This window comes from Echinops telfairi, unplaced genomic scaffold (assembly GCF_000313985.2).
Source record: "Echinops telfairi isolate 266 unplaced genomic scaffold, ASM31398v2 ScPeMD7_18;HRSCAF=68, whole genome shotgun sequence".
NCBI classification, from domain to species: domain Eukaryota; kingdom Metazoa; phylum Chordata; class Mammalia; order Afrosoricida; family Tenrecidae; genus Echinops; species Echinops telfairi.
In genome coordinates this window covers 4,952,675-4,968,170 of record NW_022103915.1, presented here as the reverse complement: position 1 = coordinate 4,968,170, position 15,496 = coordinate 4,952,675, and the positions used below count along the sequence as shown (strand labels likewise).

Genomic DNA, 15,496 nt, shown 5'->3' with positions numbered 1-15,496 from the left:
GAATGTACAAATGTGCTTTACACAATTGATGTGTGTATGGATTGTGATAAGAGTTGTATGAGCCCCTAATAAAATGACTTAAAAAATAAAAATAAATTTAAAAAAAGAAAGTTGGTCATCGAACAAGGAAGACCGAAGAAGAATGGATGCACTTGAATTGGGGCGCTGGAGAAGAAGATTGAAAGTACCATGGGCTGCCAAAAGGGCAAACCAGTCCTTTCCAGCCTGGCCCCGGCACGATGGCTCCGGCTAAGAAGGGCGGTATTAAGAAGGGCCATTCGGCTCCCAACAAGGTCATGGCCAGAGAGCACACTGTCAGCATTCACCAGCGCATACATAGCGCGGGGTTCAAGAAGGGTGCCCCTTAGGCGCTCAAGGAGATGCGGAAGTTTGCCATGAAGGAGATGGGGACAACAGATGTACGGATGGACACCAGGCCCAACAAAGCTGCCTGGGCCAAAGGAATCAGGAATGTTCCATACTGTATCCGTGTGCGGTTGTCCAGGATACATAATGAGGATGAAGATTCCCCAAACAAGCTCTACACATTGGTGACCTACGTGCCTGTCACCACTTTCAGAAACCTATAGACAGTCAATGTGGATAAAAACTAGTGGTTGATGATCTAATAAAGGTTCTAAAGCTGGGGGGGGGGGGGGAGGATAAAGCAATCCATATTGGAAGAAGTAAGGCCAGAGTGCTCCTTAGAGGCAAGGAAGGTGTGGCAGCTATATAATCTGTCAACTTGGGAAGGGGTGGAGTCTGCCCTGTCAATCAGGTCATAGTCAACGAACCATGGCCTTCTCCAGAGGATTCTGGGCACTTCCTCCCTGGACGCAGGACACACACTCTAACTGCTAGGCATTCCTGACAACAAGCCTGATGGAGCTATGCCGATGGAGCCAGAGCCCTGGAGCTGAAGGAACCACGTGGTGACGCACGCCAGCACTGAGATGCTTCCACTGCCACTGGATCCACAAGACTTCCCACCCACTCCCTGTGATCTTCCTGCATTCAGCGTCATTGCCTGTGTCGCGTGAGTCTGACGAGGGCTTTATAGACTGGTATTGAACAGATGGGCTAATATTGGACTTATGGACTTGATCTAGACTCGGCTGGGATGTTTTCTCAATGTACAATTGCTCTTTATCTAAAGCTCTATGCATATATTATGGATCTATGAGTTTCTTATACATATATGAGTCTCCCTGAATCTGTGTCTCTAGTTTACCTGGACTAACACAGATGGCAAGGCTTGGTTTTACACTTTGGACATGTTGTCGGAGAGACCATTCCCTGGAGAAGGACATCATGCTGGTAATGTGGAGGGGCAGGAAGACAAGGCCCTCCAGGAGATGGATTGGCATTGTGGCTGCAACAACGGGCTCGGGCACAGGGCCCATGGTGAGGATGGCGCAGGATCGGGTGGTGTTTCATTCTGCCGTGCACGGGGTGCACGGGGTCGCCATGGGTCAGAGCTGACTCACTGGCACCCAGCAACAACAGCGACGTGATCTAAGAAGGAAGCGTGGCCTCCCTCCGCCTCATGCAGGTTCTTCATGAGTTGTAGCGATCACGGGAATCAGTGGATTGTGCCGTGTCTGAATGGGGCAGAGGTTAAACACGGCTGCTAACCCAAGAGTCGGTGGTTCCAACCCACCAGCTGATCCTGGGGACGGCGTGGCAGTCTGCTTCCATAAAGACGACCATCTAGGGAGCCCCAGGGCGCCGTCCTGCTCTGTCTTATAGGGTCGCTGTGAGTCAGAATCAAGGAGAGGCTAGGTTTGGGTGGGGCAGCGTAATTTTAAGTGTCCGGCAGCAGCAGCAGCAGCGTAAGGCTTGGACCCAGGCTTGGAAAGCCTGCGGGGCAGTTCTAGCTGTCCTTCAGGGCTGCGTGGGTCCAGATGGACCCAGCGGAAGCGGGCTTTTGGAGGACGTGGAGGGGCCGGTGGCACACGGCTAGCTGAAAGGGCGCTGGGCAGGGCTGGGGTTCCAATCATTCAGCCACGGGTTTGCAGCCCTACTGACCGTTGTAAGTATAGAAGGATCTCCCGAAAGGTCCTTTTTCATTTCAGCAGGAGGTCAGAACACGGCTGTTATGCAGATGGATGTGGAAACCGAGGAAGGAATGTAAATTCGTGATTTCCATAGTGAGAGATCCCCCGATTACAAGCCCTATTTAACAACCGGTTTAAGGAACTCAACAAAAAATTAGGCTTTTGGTTCTGCCCAACTGGTATGAACTGGCTGAATGCCACCGCTGATGGTGGCTCAAACCCACCAGCCGCTCCCTGGGAGCGGGCAGGGTGGGGTGTGAGAACCTGGCTCGCTGCTCCCATGAAGGTGACAGCCTGGGACACTCCGTGGGGCTGCCTCCTCTGTCCTGAGGGTCGCTCTGAATCAGAATGGACAGCAGTGGCCTGGAAGTGAAGTGGCAAACTTCAAATCATATTTGGCTGGCTTTCTCTCTTTACCGGGTCCCCCATTTAGCTCGCACACCGGTGCAGAACCTCCAGTGGGTATCTGTGTGCCTAAGGATGGCTGATGAACAGTCGTCTGCAGGGATTTGGGTTTCTCTGTGCCCGCGTGTTACCCTCCAGGGTTCAGAGAAGCCTGGGGTACCGCAGACCAACCGCCGAGGGAACCAGCAAAGATGAGGACCACCGCCCCTCCCCACGAGGCTGCAACCCCACGGGGCTTTGCCTACTGTTCTGAGCGATCGCTAGCAGTGCTGTCTTTGAAGCTGGCTTCAACGGGCTGCTAAGAGCAGGAGCTAACTCAATGACCACTGACCACGAGGGTTGAGGTTTTGAATCTGGCGTGGTCCATCAGTTCTATGGTCTTCCTAGAGAAGGCTGTTGTTGGGTGCCTCCAGTCGGGCCAGACTCTTAGGGACCCTACACACAACAGGACGAAACACTGCCCAGTCCTGCGCCATCCTCACAATTGCTACCACGTTAGTGCCCATTGTTGCAGCTCCTGTGTCGCTCCGTCTCATGAAGGGCCTTCCTTTCATCACTGCCCCTCCCCTTGACCAAGCATGATGTCCTTCCCCAGGGACTGGTCTCGCCTAAAACCATGTCCAGAGCACGTGAGACAAAGTCTCACCAGGCTGGCTTCGGAGAAGCGTTCTGGCTGTACCTCCAGGACAGCTTTGTCTGTCCCTTTGACACTTTCCCTATGGAGCACGCATCAGGCTGCAAGCCGCGAGGTCGGCAGTTCAGAAACACCAGCTGCTCGGCTGGAGAAACACGAGGCTTTCTACTCCTGTATAGTATGGATAACTACATACCATAGATCACGTCACAGTCACATATTATTATATGTAAACATATGATGGCTCTTAGCACTCATGGCAACAAAGGAGAGCCATTTGCATATCGTGAGCTGAGATGTAGCCCTTGAGGACATAATTCTATGCGTTCTTAATCGGTCAGCTGGAGGTTGACAGGAGTTATGTCTAGGGGTTCTGTGTTGAGCTACTTAACTGCAAGGTCAGCAGTTCAAAGCACCAGAAGTAAACGGACTTCTACTCCCGTAAAGGGTTACAGCCTCGGAGGCCCACGGGGGCAGTTCTACCCTGTCCTACAGGGTCACATCGGAATCGACTCGATGGCAGTGAATCCTAGATAATAGGGAAGGCTTTAAAACACCCCCACATTGTGTACTGCAATCTAAACCTTGCAAACACGCAGCCAGGTAAACCTAAAATGTTCCTACACCATTGCCTAGAGCATCAGGGTTTCTAGAAGCCAAGAGAAAGTTCCATGTTCTTTTGGAGAATGGAGGGAGGGCTTACTTCTGCGGCACTGAGCCCCTGCCCACCCCCCACTCCCCTGTCTCAGTGTCTTCACCCTTGGGGACTGGGCACATGGTGGTGGCCTTGCTGGTCCTGGGCCACCCCCACGATGGGTGGCAGGTCAGACCCCTGCAGTCCAGAGGGTCTTTATTGGCTGGTTTGGGGGTGTGGATCACCAGGCCTTTCTTCCTAACCCAGTTTCATCTGGAACCTGCTCGGCACCATAGCAACGTGCACGTGTCTGTGGTCAGAGAGGCGGTGGCTGAGCAGGAAGTGTCGTGGCCATAAACAGAAAGCAGTCCAGACTTTCTCCAGTCCCTCCAGGGAAGCAGGGTCAGTCGGGAGCGATGTGTCTTAGCTGTTTGGGAACCACAATGAGATAAGCCAATCATGCTCCTAGGAAAAGTGAGGGCATACACATTAGGAGGCTGCAGGGAGCGTGTGGTTTTTGCAGGGGTGTGTAAGGGCATGGGCGGGCATAGGGGTGCACCATGCCGTGCTGCGCCGCATGCTGAATGGGGAATAAGAGAGTGACTGTATCTGAAAATAATCAACGAGGAGCTGGTGACCGGGACACCCCAAGAAAGCACGATGCAGACCCCAAGGACAGCTGCCCTGACGGCCTGGGAGCAGCAGTGGCTTTGAGGATGGGAGCATGTGGGGTGGCCCCAGGGGTGAAGGAAGGGCCCGAGGCAAGCTTGCATAAAGCCTTATTGGTATATGTGAGCTTTGAAAGTGTGTGCACTTGACTTTGATTTTAAAGACGTTCGAATTAAGTGAGAAGTCACGTGGATGTTCATCTACTGCGGAAGCTTCCCTTTGCTTGTTTGTTTGTTTGTTCCGGAAGTCATACCTCCCACAGACTTAGGCTGTGAGCGCTCCCAGGAACGCCCCTCCTGCCTCTCCAGGCCTTTCCTTCTTATCCCAACAAAGGACCAGGAGGTGAAAGGTCGGCAGGCCTCTTTGCTTCCTTGTGCAGAGTCTGGTGTTTCTAAAGAACTAGAAATTCTGCAAGGGCAAATTCACGGGGGAAAAGTGGGGACCTGTATGGCTGGAGTGTTCCCTGCAAAGGGGTTCTCAGATAGATCTCTCCGAAAGAAAGAAAAAAAACCTTCCCTTGCAGTGCAATCAGTGTGCAAACTCAGTGCTATTAGTGTGCAAACAAACAAACAATTTTGTATATCGGTCGCTCTGGTGACAAAGAGATGTGCAGTTGGTAAACATGGTTTGGGGACAAACTTATGGTCAACATGTGTCCTGTTTGGGAACATGGGACACCACTTACGGCGAATATGAACAACAACAGATCAGACCTCATCAGTTTATCAGGAACTGAGATGTTAGCCTGACGGCCATAATTCCGTGCATTCTGAATGTTGTCGTCTAGGGGTTGGAAAGAACCTATGCAGAATGGCTATGTGTTGAGCTGCTAACCGCAAGGTCAGCAGTTCGAACCCACCCACCACTCGGCAGGCAGGAGGAAGATGGCTTTGTACTCCAGTGAAGAGTCGCTGTCTCAGAAACCCGCAGAGGCGGTTCTGGCCTGGCCTGTGGGGGTTCTGAATCGGCAACGACTTGATGCAGTGAGTTTGAGCTAGGTCAGTCCTGCAAGAGTCACCGTCTCAGAAAGCCCCGGGGGCAGATCTCCCCGTCCTGTAGGGTCGCTGTGAGTCAGCCTCGACCCAACAGCAGGGAGTGGGGTTCTCAGTGATGGAGACCATGGATCCCAGCGATACGTCACTGGGATTCTGAGCTCGCTACCTGCACCGTTTTGCCACTTTCTCCTCGGGTGCCAGCTGTGATAGTCCCCTTCCCACCTCACCTGCAAGAAGGTGAGGCCTTCTCTCTACCTGTAGCGCATGACCCTGCAAGGATTTTTCGCTTGTGGGGACATTTCCGGCACCTCGTTCAAGCAGCAAGCGTGTCTCCTCGAGAGACAGGCAGCCTGTGGAGGGGCCATCTGCTCAGGATGGAAGGACAGAAGCCCTCTCTGGGAACTCCGCTGCGAAAATGCTCTTTCCCCCAAAGGGCACCTTGTCTGTGCCGTCACCATTAGCAAGCTTGGAATGTCCCAGAGCTGTGACAAGGTGCTGTGTTCAAAGTCCTTGTTTCTATCCCAACGCTGCCGTCACTAGGCAGGCAAGAGAAGAAGCCATGAAGCTAACGGGTCCGAACATTAAACGTGTGAAACAGACCACAGTCACAGAAGCACGCCTACCACACAGCGGCCAGGTGGGTCGGTGAACAGGCAGCACTACTCCAATCTCCGCCCAGCTCGGAAGTCCCCCGTGGGCCCTGCCATGGGGTGCTGAATTAAGAGGGACCCTGTCGGGTAAGGCTGCTGTAAGGGGACCGAGTCTACCTTGCTAGGCAGGAGTCCACTCCATTTGCCTGCGCCTCAGCCTACACACCCAGGAGACTGACCACTCCTGTTCTCCGACAAGCCCCCACCGGTCCCCTTCTCAGACTCCGCAGGTGTGGTTCCTCGTACTTCTCAAAACACGGTCACCGAGCGGATTCGGGCTCATGGCCTCCCCACGCCTGGCAGAGTAGAGCTGTGAGCCGTTGGGCTTTCAGTCCTGTCGATTGCCAGGCCTTTCTGCCGCAGTGCGGCTGGGTGGGCTTGAGCCACCCCAATTTCAGTTAGCAGCCACACACAGACCAAGGAAGCACCCTTCTCGGGGCAGGTTGCACTCCTTCCTGACCATGCCTCGTTTGCCCACTGGGCACTGAGCTGCTGAGAGTGGGGTGTGGCTGGCTCCCTCCCTAGGGGGCTGTAATTTCCACACCAACTTGACTTGCACACAGAGCTTGGTGCACAGGTCCGGCTTCCTGTACCTTCCCACCACCCCCTCCGGGTCCAAGCCCCTTGCCTAACTACGGGACTGTCTTTAAAGTGCACATCGGCACAGAGGGAGGGATGAGCCGGCCTTTGTTTCTTTATCTTCCTCCCTCCCCCTTTCTCTCTCCCTTCTTCGTTCTGTCCTTTCTGCGGGTGAGTTTTATAACCAGAAAACCTCTTTCTGCTCGCTGCACTGGTTTCCAAGTTAAGCTAATCAGTGCGTGGCATGTTTGGCTCGGTAACGGGCTGGGTTAAATTTAGTTCATCTCTCCCTTGAAGTCAAGCTGTCAGTGGGATTTGCAATTCCAGTTTTCTCTTTCTCTTCCCCTTCTAGAGGATGCTGGCAGCCCTTCCCCCGGCCCTCCTGCAGCCCCTCCTCCCAGCTTACCCCCTTCCCACCCAGGGCTGCTTGCCCCCAGGGCTGTGGGGCACCCAGGAGCATGCTGACAACCCTGGAGTTCTCATGCAGCAGGAGTGCTGTGCTCATGGCAGTGGCCCTCCCTTCAGCCAGACCGCTGTGCCCCCAGCCACTTTGACGGCTGGACCCGGGGACCAGAGTGGCTCAGAGAGAACCCTGGGTGGAGGGAAGGAGGGAGCAGCAGTGGCCACACATGTGGAATGACAGTAATCCTTCCAGATCTGTACAATCACCCTGGGTGGACCAGCCGACTCCAGGTCCCACCAAGCCCCAAGACAGGGCTGGAAGCCATCCTGAGAGAGAGGCTGGTTGGGTGGACGTGTGGGGAAGGGTGGGCTTGCCACCCAACTGTCTCAGGTGAGCAACCTTCTTAGAGCTGGGGAAGGCGCTTGAGCCCCCCCCCCTCCACCCGGGCAGGAACCTGTGCTTCCCTCCCTCTGTCCTGTGTCCCCCAGAGGGACCCCCAGTGGCCCAGCCCTCCACAGGACAGACCTTCGTGGGAAGGGTAGGGGATGCTCACCCATGCTCTGTCAGCAGAAGAAGGACAGGAAGATCCAGCTTTCCTGGGCAGTCGGGCGGCGGCGGCCCCTCCCAGCGGGAGCTGGAGGCCCAGGCCGGGTTTCCCAGCAGAGCTGTGCCCCACTTCTTCACAGCCATTAGGCAGAAGGCACTGGCTGACTTCCAAGAAGAACGTCCCCGCCATCCATTATGCAGGCACTAATGGGTCTCGGAAGGAGTCCCCGTGGCGCAGTGGGTGGGGGCTTGGCGGCTTCCCAAGGGTCGGTGGTTCAAGCCCACCAGTCGCTCCTTGGGAGAGAGAGGTGGCCATCTGCTGCAGTAAAGATGCCAGGCCTGGAACCCTCTGAGGCAGTCCCTCCCTGTCCTATCGGGTCTCTGTGAGTCCAGACCGACTCCACAGTAGTGTGCTGAAATGGCTGAGGCCTGAGTCTCAAAAAGAACCCTGGTAGTACAGCGGATCAAGCGCTAACCCGATCACCCAAAGGTGGGAGGTGTGAATCCCCCAGTCGCTCCCAGGGAGAAAGGTGTAGCTGCTCATTGAACATGACAGCCTGGGAGCCCTACGGGGCAGCTCTGCTCTGTCCGAGTCGACTGGACTGTGGTGGGCTTGGATTTGGGGTTCTCTCTGGAAGGGATCGGGGCTCTGAGTTGCAGGGAGCAAGATGTGTTTGCAAATTGGTACCGCCCCCTCTGTCATGCTCCTTGCCTGGCCAGGAGACCCTGCTTGTCTGGGTGATGGTAGGTAGGGACAATGGGTCCCCCTCTCGGGGAGGGAGCAGGGAGGTGGACCTGGAGCACTGACCACTTTGTCCTCAGAGCGATTTGGCATCTCAGCTGAGAATGACCTGGCCCATGTCCCCTCCCTCTCAGAGCCTGGTGGCTCTGTGGTCTCCCAGTGGATCCCTAGCCCTACCCCTGTGAAGCAAACCTAATTGAGGGGCTTTGCTGCAAGCGGAGGGTGTTGTCTGGGGGATAAAATAGCCATCTCGTGGTGAAGTGGTGGCAAGGGCCCATCCCATTTCACGTCCTGTTTTAGCAGAGCAAACCCTCCTTGTTAGGGATCACTTCCAGTTTCTCCCAGAATACCCCAGTGTGAAATCCTAACTCCTAGGGGGCTCAGGGCCCTCTGTGTTATGTTAAAGAGGCCACAATGGTGTCCGCTGGGTCCTAAACCCAGCTCCGCTGAGTTATAAGGAGCCCCATATGTGCGGGATCAGCCTTCAGAAACTGGAGGAGGCCTGCCTTCCAGTTAGCAGCCACGCACTTGTCCACTGTGCCACCAAAGCTCAAAAAGCCACACCCTGTGCCGTTATTTCTGATAAAGCAGCACCAAGGAACCAAGAGACCACCTGCAGAGGCAGCATCATGACCACCTTGCATCCAGTCCACTCAGGACACCGAACCTGCTCGACCTTGGACAGGGACAAGCCTTAGAGAGCAACCACTCCCTGTCCGTGGGGGCCTTAGGGCAGCCAGGGTCAAATGGTGGGTGGTAACCTGTGAACCACAGGTCAGGAGATCAACTTCACAGGGGACAATGGAGGCCATCTGCTGCTTCTTTTTCTTCGAGACGTGTGGGAAAGAACCAGAGTAGATCCGCTGTAAGCTTTTAATCTCTAAATATTCCATTTGGATATGCAGCCCCAAGTTCCTCAACGGCCCCTGCAGAGAGCAGCTACAAACTGGAGGTAAAAGCAAGGGCAACTTCCTGCGTGTGTGTGTGTGTGTGTGTGTGTGTGTGTGTGTGTGTGTGTGTAGAGGCAGGGAAAGCAGGCCTGCTCTCTAAACCACTCTTCTTAATATGATCCAACGATTGCCTTACATGCTGTGCTAATAAGCAAAGGAAAAGCAAAACCAACTGCAGTCCATAGCGACCCCCACAGGACAGAACTGCCCCCTGTGGGTTTCTGAGACTGGCACTCTTTACAGGAGTAGAAAGTTTCACCTTTTTCCTGAGGAGCAGCTGGTGGTTTCAAACTGCTGGCCTTGTGATAAGCAGCCCAATGTATAACCACTAGGCTAGCAGGGCTCCTGATAGCCACCAAGTCCATTCTGGCTCATGGTGACGCCAGCACAGTCCCCGTGGGTTTCTGAGACTGTCACTGCATACTGGAATAGAAAGCCTTAGCTTTCTCTCAAGGAGTGGCTGGTGATTTTGACCTGGCTCCCAAGCAGGTCTGTTCTTCGTTTTAAACGATTTTTATTTTTACACATAAATGGTTTTATTTTCATTTAATTTGTTTGTTATATGCCAATAAAACTAGATTATTTTTTTTAAAGAAGCAGAACTGCCTGGGAGTTTTGTCAAAACCTAAAGGAATCAGTTTGCTGGAGGGGGGGAGTGGGGAGGGGGGGTGCAGCAGGGGGCGAGTTCCACAATTTTGAAGCTTCGCCCAAGGGCAGCCACATTGTAGTGGTAGCACAAGGTGGGTGGCTAAAATTCCAAGAGATGCATGTTGTTCTCGAAGGCAGAGGAGCCAGGAGAAGGAGCCTTGGACCACCAAGGTTGAAGGAGAATTGGGAGGACCCCTGAAAAGAGAGAGTCAGAGAAAGAGAACTTCAAGTTTTGTGAGTGAGGTTTGCCAAAGGCTGTCTAACCCGCAGACCATGTATGGGGGGGTGGGGGTGGGGGGCAGATTAAAAGCCATAGGAGCCAAGATCAGAGCCTCCAGCCACCACTAGTTCCAGGGGGTGGGCAGTTTCCATCGAAGTTAATTGCCTGCTGGAACCAAACCACTACCTTTCTTCAGGACAATGTCCCAGGATCCAGAGTCTCACAACAGAACAATCACAATGCCCAGGATACAGCCCAGCATCCCTACGCGTTGGAAGAGCTTGGGAAATGTAGCTCATTCCCAAGAAAGAAGCTAAGCACCGAATTCCAGCCCCAAGACGGTGCAGACGTCGGAACTCTGCAGCAGTCCTGTCCTCTATCCCGCTCAATCGACTCGACTCGGGGAAGGAAGGAGGCCAGCCAATAAGACACGGTGGTTGTTAAGGGCCCTTGAGCCAGTGCTGACTCCGACCGACCCTGTTTGCACAACAGGACAAAGCACTGCCTAGTCCCGCACCATGGTCACAACTGTGCTTCAGTTGGAGCCCATCCTGGTAGCCACTAGGCCAATCCCTCCTGTCGAAGGTTGTATCAGTCCAGGTAGACTAGAGAAACAAACCCAGGTGACGCCTATGTGTATAAGGAGGAGCTTTATATAAAGAGTAATTGTGCATTAAGAAAACATCCCAGTCCAGTCCAGATCAAGTCCATCAGTCTGATATTAGCCCATATGTCTGATATCAATCTATAAAGTCCTCTTCAGACTCACGAAACACATGCAATGACACGGATTGCAGGAAGATCACAGGCCAATTGGTGGGAAGTCTTGTGGATCCAGGGGTGTTGTAAATATCTCTGCTGGCAGGGGTCTGCACGTGGCTCCTCCAGCTCAGGGCACTAGCATAGTTCCTGTGTCTTGTCAGCTGCAATGTGTACCAGGGAGTCAGTGTGTGTCCCGCCTCCAATGAGCTATTTATCTCCTTCATGCCTCCAAATGAGGTCATCAAGCTACATCCAGATTGACAGGCTAAGCTCCACCCCTTCGCTCTTAACCCTCTCAAATTGTCAAAGCATCTTGATCAAAAGGAGGAAGATGTAGACCAGACTTCAAGATTCTCATGCAATCCAAATTTTCTGAAGCCATTGCAGCTGGATGCACCCTTGAAATGATTGCTCTTAAATAACAACAACAACAACAACAACAACAGACCCTGAAGTCTTTGAAACCAAACAAAAGTTTATGATTTGTGTAGAGTATCTCCCTTGTGCTCTCTTAAGAACTATCTACACGGTATCAAATTCAGAACAGCAACGGGAAAGGTTAGACAGAACGTGCAGGAGGCTGTGTTGTGTTCATGGAAGAATGCCAGTTTAGACAAGGAGCAGGAGGGTGTTTCTATAGCTTGAAAAACATCATCCACAGCAATGAGTAATCCATTAGAAACGATTGGATTTGTGTCTGTTCGGCTGTGTATTTTCTGAACAATCACGAGAGAGAGATCAGAATACAGTAGAACAACATCTGTAAAGGGCTGAAAGAAAAATATTGTAAACAAAGAGTTTCAGTAAACATCTCATTCAAGATCATGACAGCCCCGTGGGGAGCAGAAAATCTCTTTCTCCCAAGGAGCAACAGGTGAGTTTGAACCGCTGACTTTGTGGTTAGCAGCCCAACGTGTAAGCCACTGTACCACCAGGACTTGCATGGCAAAGCATGCTAAGGAAAGTTCATTGGTCTAAAATGGAAATGATGGAGGAAAGCTCAGATCTTCAGGAATGAGTGTAGAGTATCAGAAACTGTAAGTCTTTGGGTACCTCTAACCAAATGTGATTGGAAATAAAGCCCCTGTGACTATTTGAAGCAGACTGTAACACTGTCTCATGGGGTTTTCAAGACATGTGAATGTGACACATGCGCTGACAACAGTTTAAAGGATGGTGGGAACGAGAGGAAATGGACCTATGTGTATGTAACATTTTGTGAATTGCATGGGAAATGGTGCAGTACTAACTTTTAAGGAGGCATTAAAAAGTGAAAGACGTATTTTACAACCAGAAGACAAACCCCTTAAGAAGTACAACGAAAGATAGCTAAAAATCCAATACAACAATACTCATGGCCAACCATTGGATTCTGCCTCAGTGACGCTACCGGACAGAACAGAACTGCACTATAAACCTTTATAGGAGCAGAGAAGTCTCATTTTCCTCCCAAGGATCTGCTGGTGAGTTAGAATCTCTGACCTTGTGGCTAGCAGCCCCCTGCATATCCAATACATTACCTGGGTTCCTTAAAAATCCAGTAGATAGATAAAAATGAAATGAAATGAAATTTTAAAATATTTTTTAAAAGACAGGAAAATGAATAAAAAGACACTGCCATTGAGTTTCCAAGACTGGAACTCTTACAGTGTTTCAAACTGCTGACCTGATGGTTAGCAGCCCAATAAGTAACACCACAGAGAATTAATAATCGAATAGTAGACCTCTCTAGCCTCTCAAATCAATAATTACACTAAATGTTAACGGCCTAAACACTCCAACTAGAAGACGGCGATTTCCAGGAAACAAGCAAGGGTCAGCCACAGGCTAGCTGCAGGAGACACGCCTTAAATGTAAACACAGCGGCTGGAAGTAAATGGATGGGACAGAGTTCAGGACGTCACCTGGCAAGGTTGAAGGGGCTGTGAGTATTCGCTCCGATAGACTTGAAGATTAGGAGTACTGCCAGACTGAAAGTGCGCCCCTTCATAAGGTGAATGGATCAACTCACCGCTGTTGAGTAACTCGCTCAGCATCATTGAGTCAAGGCTGATTCAAAGCGACCCCTTGTGGCTTTCCAAAACTGTAACTGTTACAGGAGTAGAAAACCCCATCTTTCTCCAGGAGAGCTGCTGGTGGTTTTGAACTGCGCACCAAGAGGACTGCAGCCCAATGTGTAACCACTACACAACCAAATAGCCATCCTAATGTATACGCCTCCACACACGAGGCAAACATTGATGACCTCAACGGGAGACTTAGACGATTCCACAAGTCATACTACGAGAAGCCAACCCCCTCCTTCTCTTGGCAATGATAAAACAGCTAGACCTAAAATTCGCTGACAACAGAGAGGGTCTCAGCACATCCTGCTCTAATGAATCTCCATCTCTTACTATGAGTCATAGCTTTAAAAGTCTGTGACCTCTTCCACGGCAAACACAGAGGGCCGCACCGTAGATCCCACAAAACTGAGCATCTAGTGAGTGTGGCAGACGATGGCCAGCCTGACATCGGCAGGGATGCTATAAAGGACGTGAGGAAACGACTCGGGAGGGTGAGGATTGCTGCCACCTGGGGGTGTCATTAGTGCTACTTGACTGCACACATTGGCGTTTGTTTCATGTGTGTACTCACAGCAACACAGCAACTGAAGAGGGGAAGGAGGGAGGATGTAATGCTTCTTGAATAGCTACGAGGCAGGGGTGGTGGCTTCAGTGAAAAGTTCGTAGGAAACAGAAGGAAAAGGGAACGGAGTTTTTCCAGACACCTTTTGAAGCCCTCTCATACGGACCACACTCTGCACCCAGCACATTACAGTTCTCAGAACAAGCAAACAGCACTCACTTTCCATCGAGTTCTGACTCATAGCGACCCTGCAAGACAGGGTAGAGTGGCTACTGTGGGTTTTGGAGACTGTAGCTCATGCCAGGAGTAGAAAGACTCATTCTCTACCCAAAGGGCTGCTGGTAGCTTCAAACTGCTAACCTTGCAATCAGTAGCCCAACTCATCACCCACCACCCCACCAGGCCTCCTCACACCAGTCTACCTCTGTTTTACAGGTAGGGAAGCTGAGGATCAGGAGGTGTAATAACTGAGTTAGTTGGTGTCACAACTGGATTGGAACAAGCTCAGGCTCCTTTGAGATATCTGAGGCACCTTCGGGTGGATTTGACCCGCCAACCTTTGGTTAGTAGCCCAGAGCTTAGCAGTTTGCTTGACCCTATGACTCTATGAATCAACATCAACAAAATGGTACTCAACAGCCTGGTTCAATATATATACTAAAATACATGATGCATATATATAAACACACACATATGATTTATTTTAGTTTTGTGGTTGGGAGCAAAATACACCCCAATTCAGTAGTTTCTCCACGTACATACAACTCAGTGACATCAGTCTGGTTTGGAAACTAGTTGCAAGACCCCAGAAGGGATGGAAAGTGGAGTCGCTGCACAAACCAAGGAAGCTCAGAGGACTGTCTGCAGAACGCACATGAACAGAGGGGAGGGGGGAGCCCCGGGAAAGCCAAGGCTAGAAGCCAGGGTTGCGCTGCTCCAGTGAAGATGGGCTTCATGGGGCTTCATGGGGCTCTGGGGCCCCCTTGGGAAGCGGTACTAGGAGTGGTAGTAAGAGCCAACTTCAGGGGGATCATGTAAACCAAGGTCAGCCCAAGTCCGATTTCCACGAAATGGGGAGCAGACACCCACCAGCACTCTCTCCACATCCCTTCTGAGCCGTGTAACGGCCACCCTGAATTCACCAACTCACTGGGCTAAGTCAGAATAGGGTACAACTCGGAGTCAGCATCAACAGGCAGCAGCTCAGGAACAGGAAATGTGTGGACAAAATCTCCCTTCTTTAGAGCAGGACAGCTCTCTCAGCTCCCCTGCATGGGGCAGGCTTCTCTCAAGGCCCCTGAGGACAAGATCCTCTCTGCCTCTACCCTCTGTCCCTCTGCCCCTGCTGGCCCCACCACGGGGCCCCTCCGGGACCTTCTCACCTGTCTTCAGTATTAGCACTCTCTGACCCACATGTTCCTTTAGGGCAGTGGTTCTCAACCTGTGGGTCTCGACCCCTTTGGGGTCGAGGAACTGTTTTAAAGGGTCCCGGCACGAGGAAGGTTGAGAACCACTGCGTTAGGACATCATCTTGCTCTCCGCCTCCATCTCCATCACCTCCCCGTCCCCTCTCTCTAGTTGACTATTTACCTTTACCATCCTTGGTCAATTCCTCCGCTCCAGTTTTCCCAGCAGGAAGAGGGGCACAGACTGACCAATCACCACTCATCGGGCCACAGACACGTCATTTGCCTAGCGGGCCACGATTCCCCTTCTTTGCCTTGTGTATTGACCACTCCCTGCAAGGTGCATACTACCCCACCCCAGCCCGCCCCAGGGCAGGCTGCAGCCCAGGACCACACAGCTTACTCAATGTCAATCACACTGAACAAAAGTCACAAACCCTTTGGGGTAGAAAACTAGGGCAAAGGCGACTCCTCAGGTCTCAGGGGCCAAAAAATGTCTTATGCCGTTTCCCAAAGAACCAAGGCAAAAGGTCACACAGAGGAAGTCACTTTACCAGCGCCGCCCAAC

The 15,496-nt window shown here is 52.1% G+C and overlaps 1 protein-coding gene and 1 pseudogene across 2 annotated transcripts in view; one reads left to right on the top strand and one right to left on the bottom strand.

Moving 5' to 3' along the window:
- The window catches only part of EML1 (EMAP like 1), a 182,711-nt gene that overhangs the window by 146,584 nt on the left and 20,631 nt on the right, over positions 1 to 15,496 (bottom strand). The gene's annotated exons all lie outside the window — the stretch shown is intronic.
- LOC101642514 lies at positions 240 to 614 on the top strand (annotated as a pseudogene).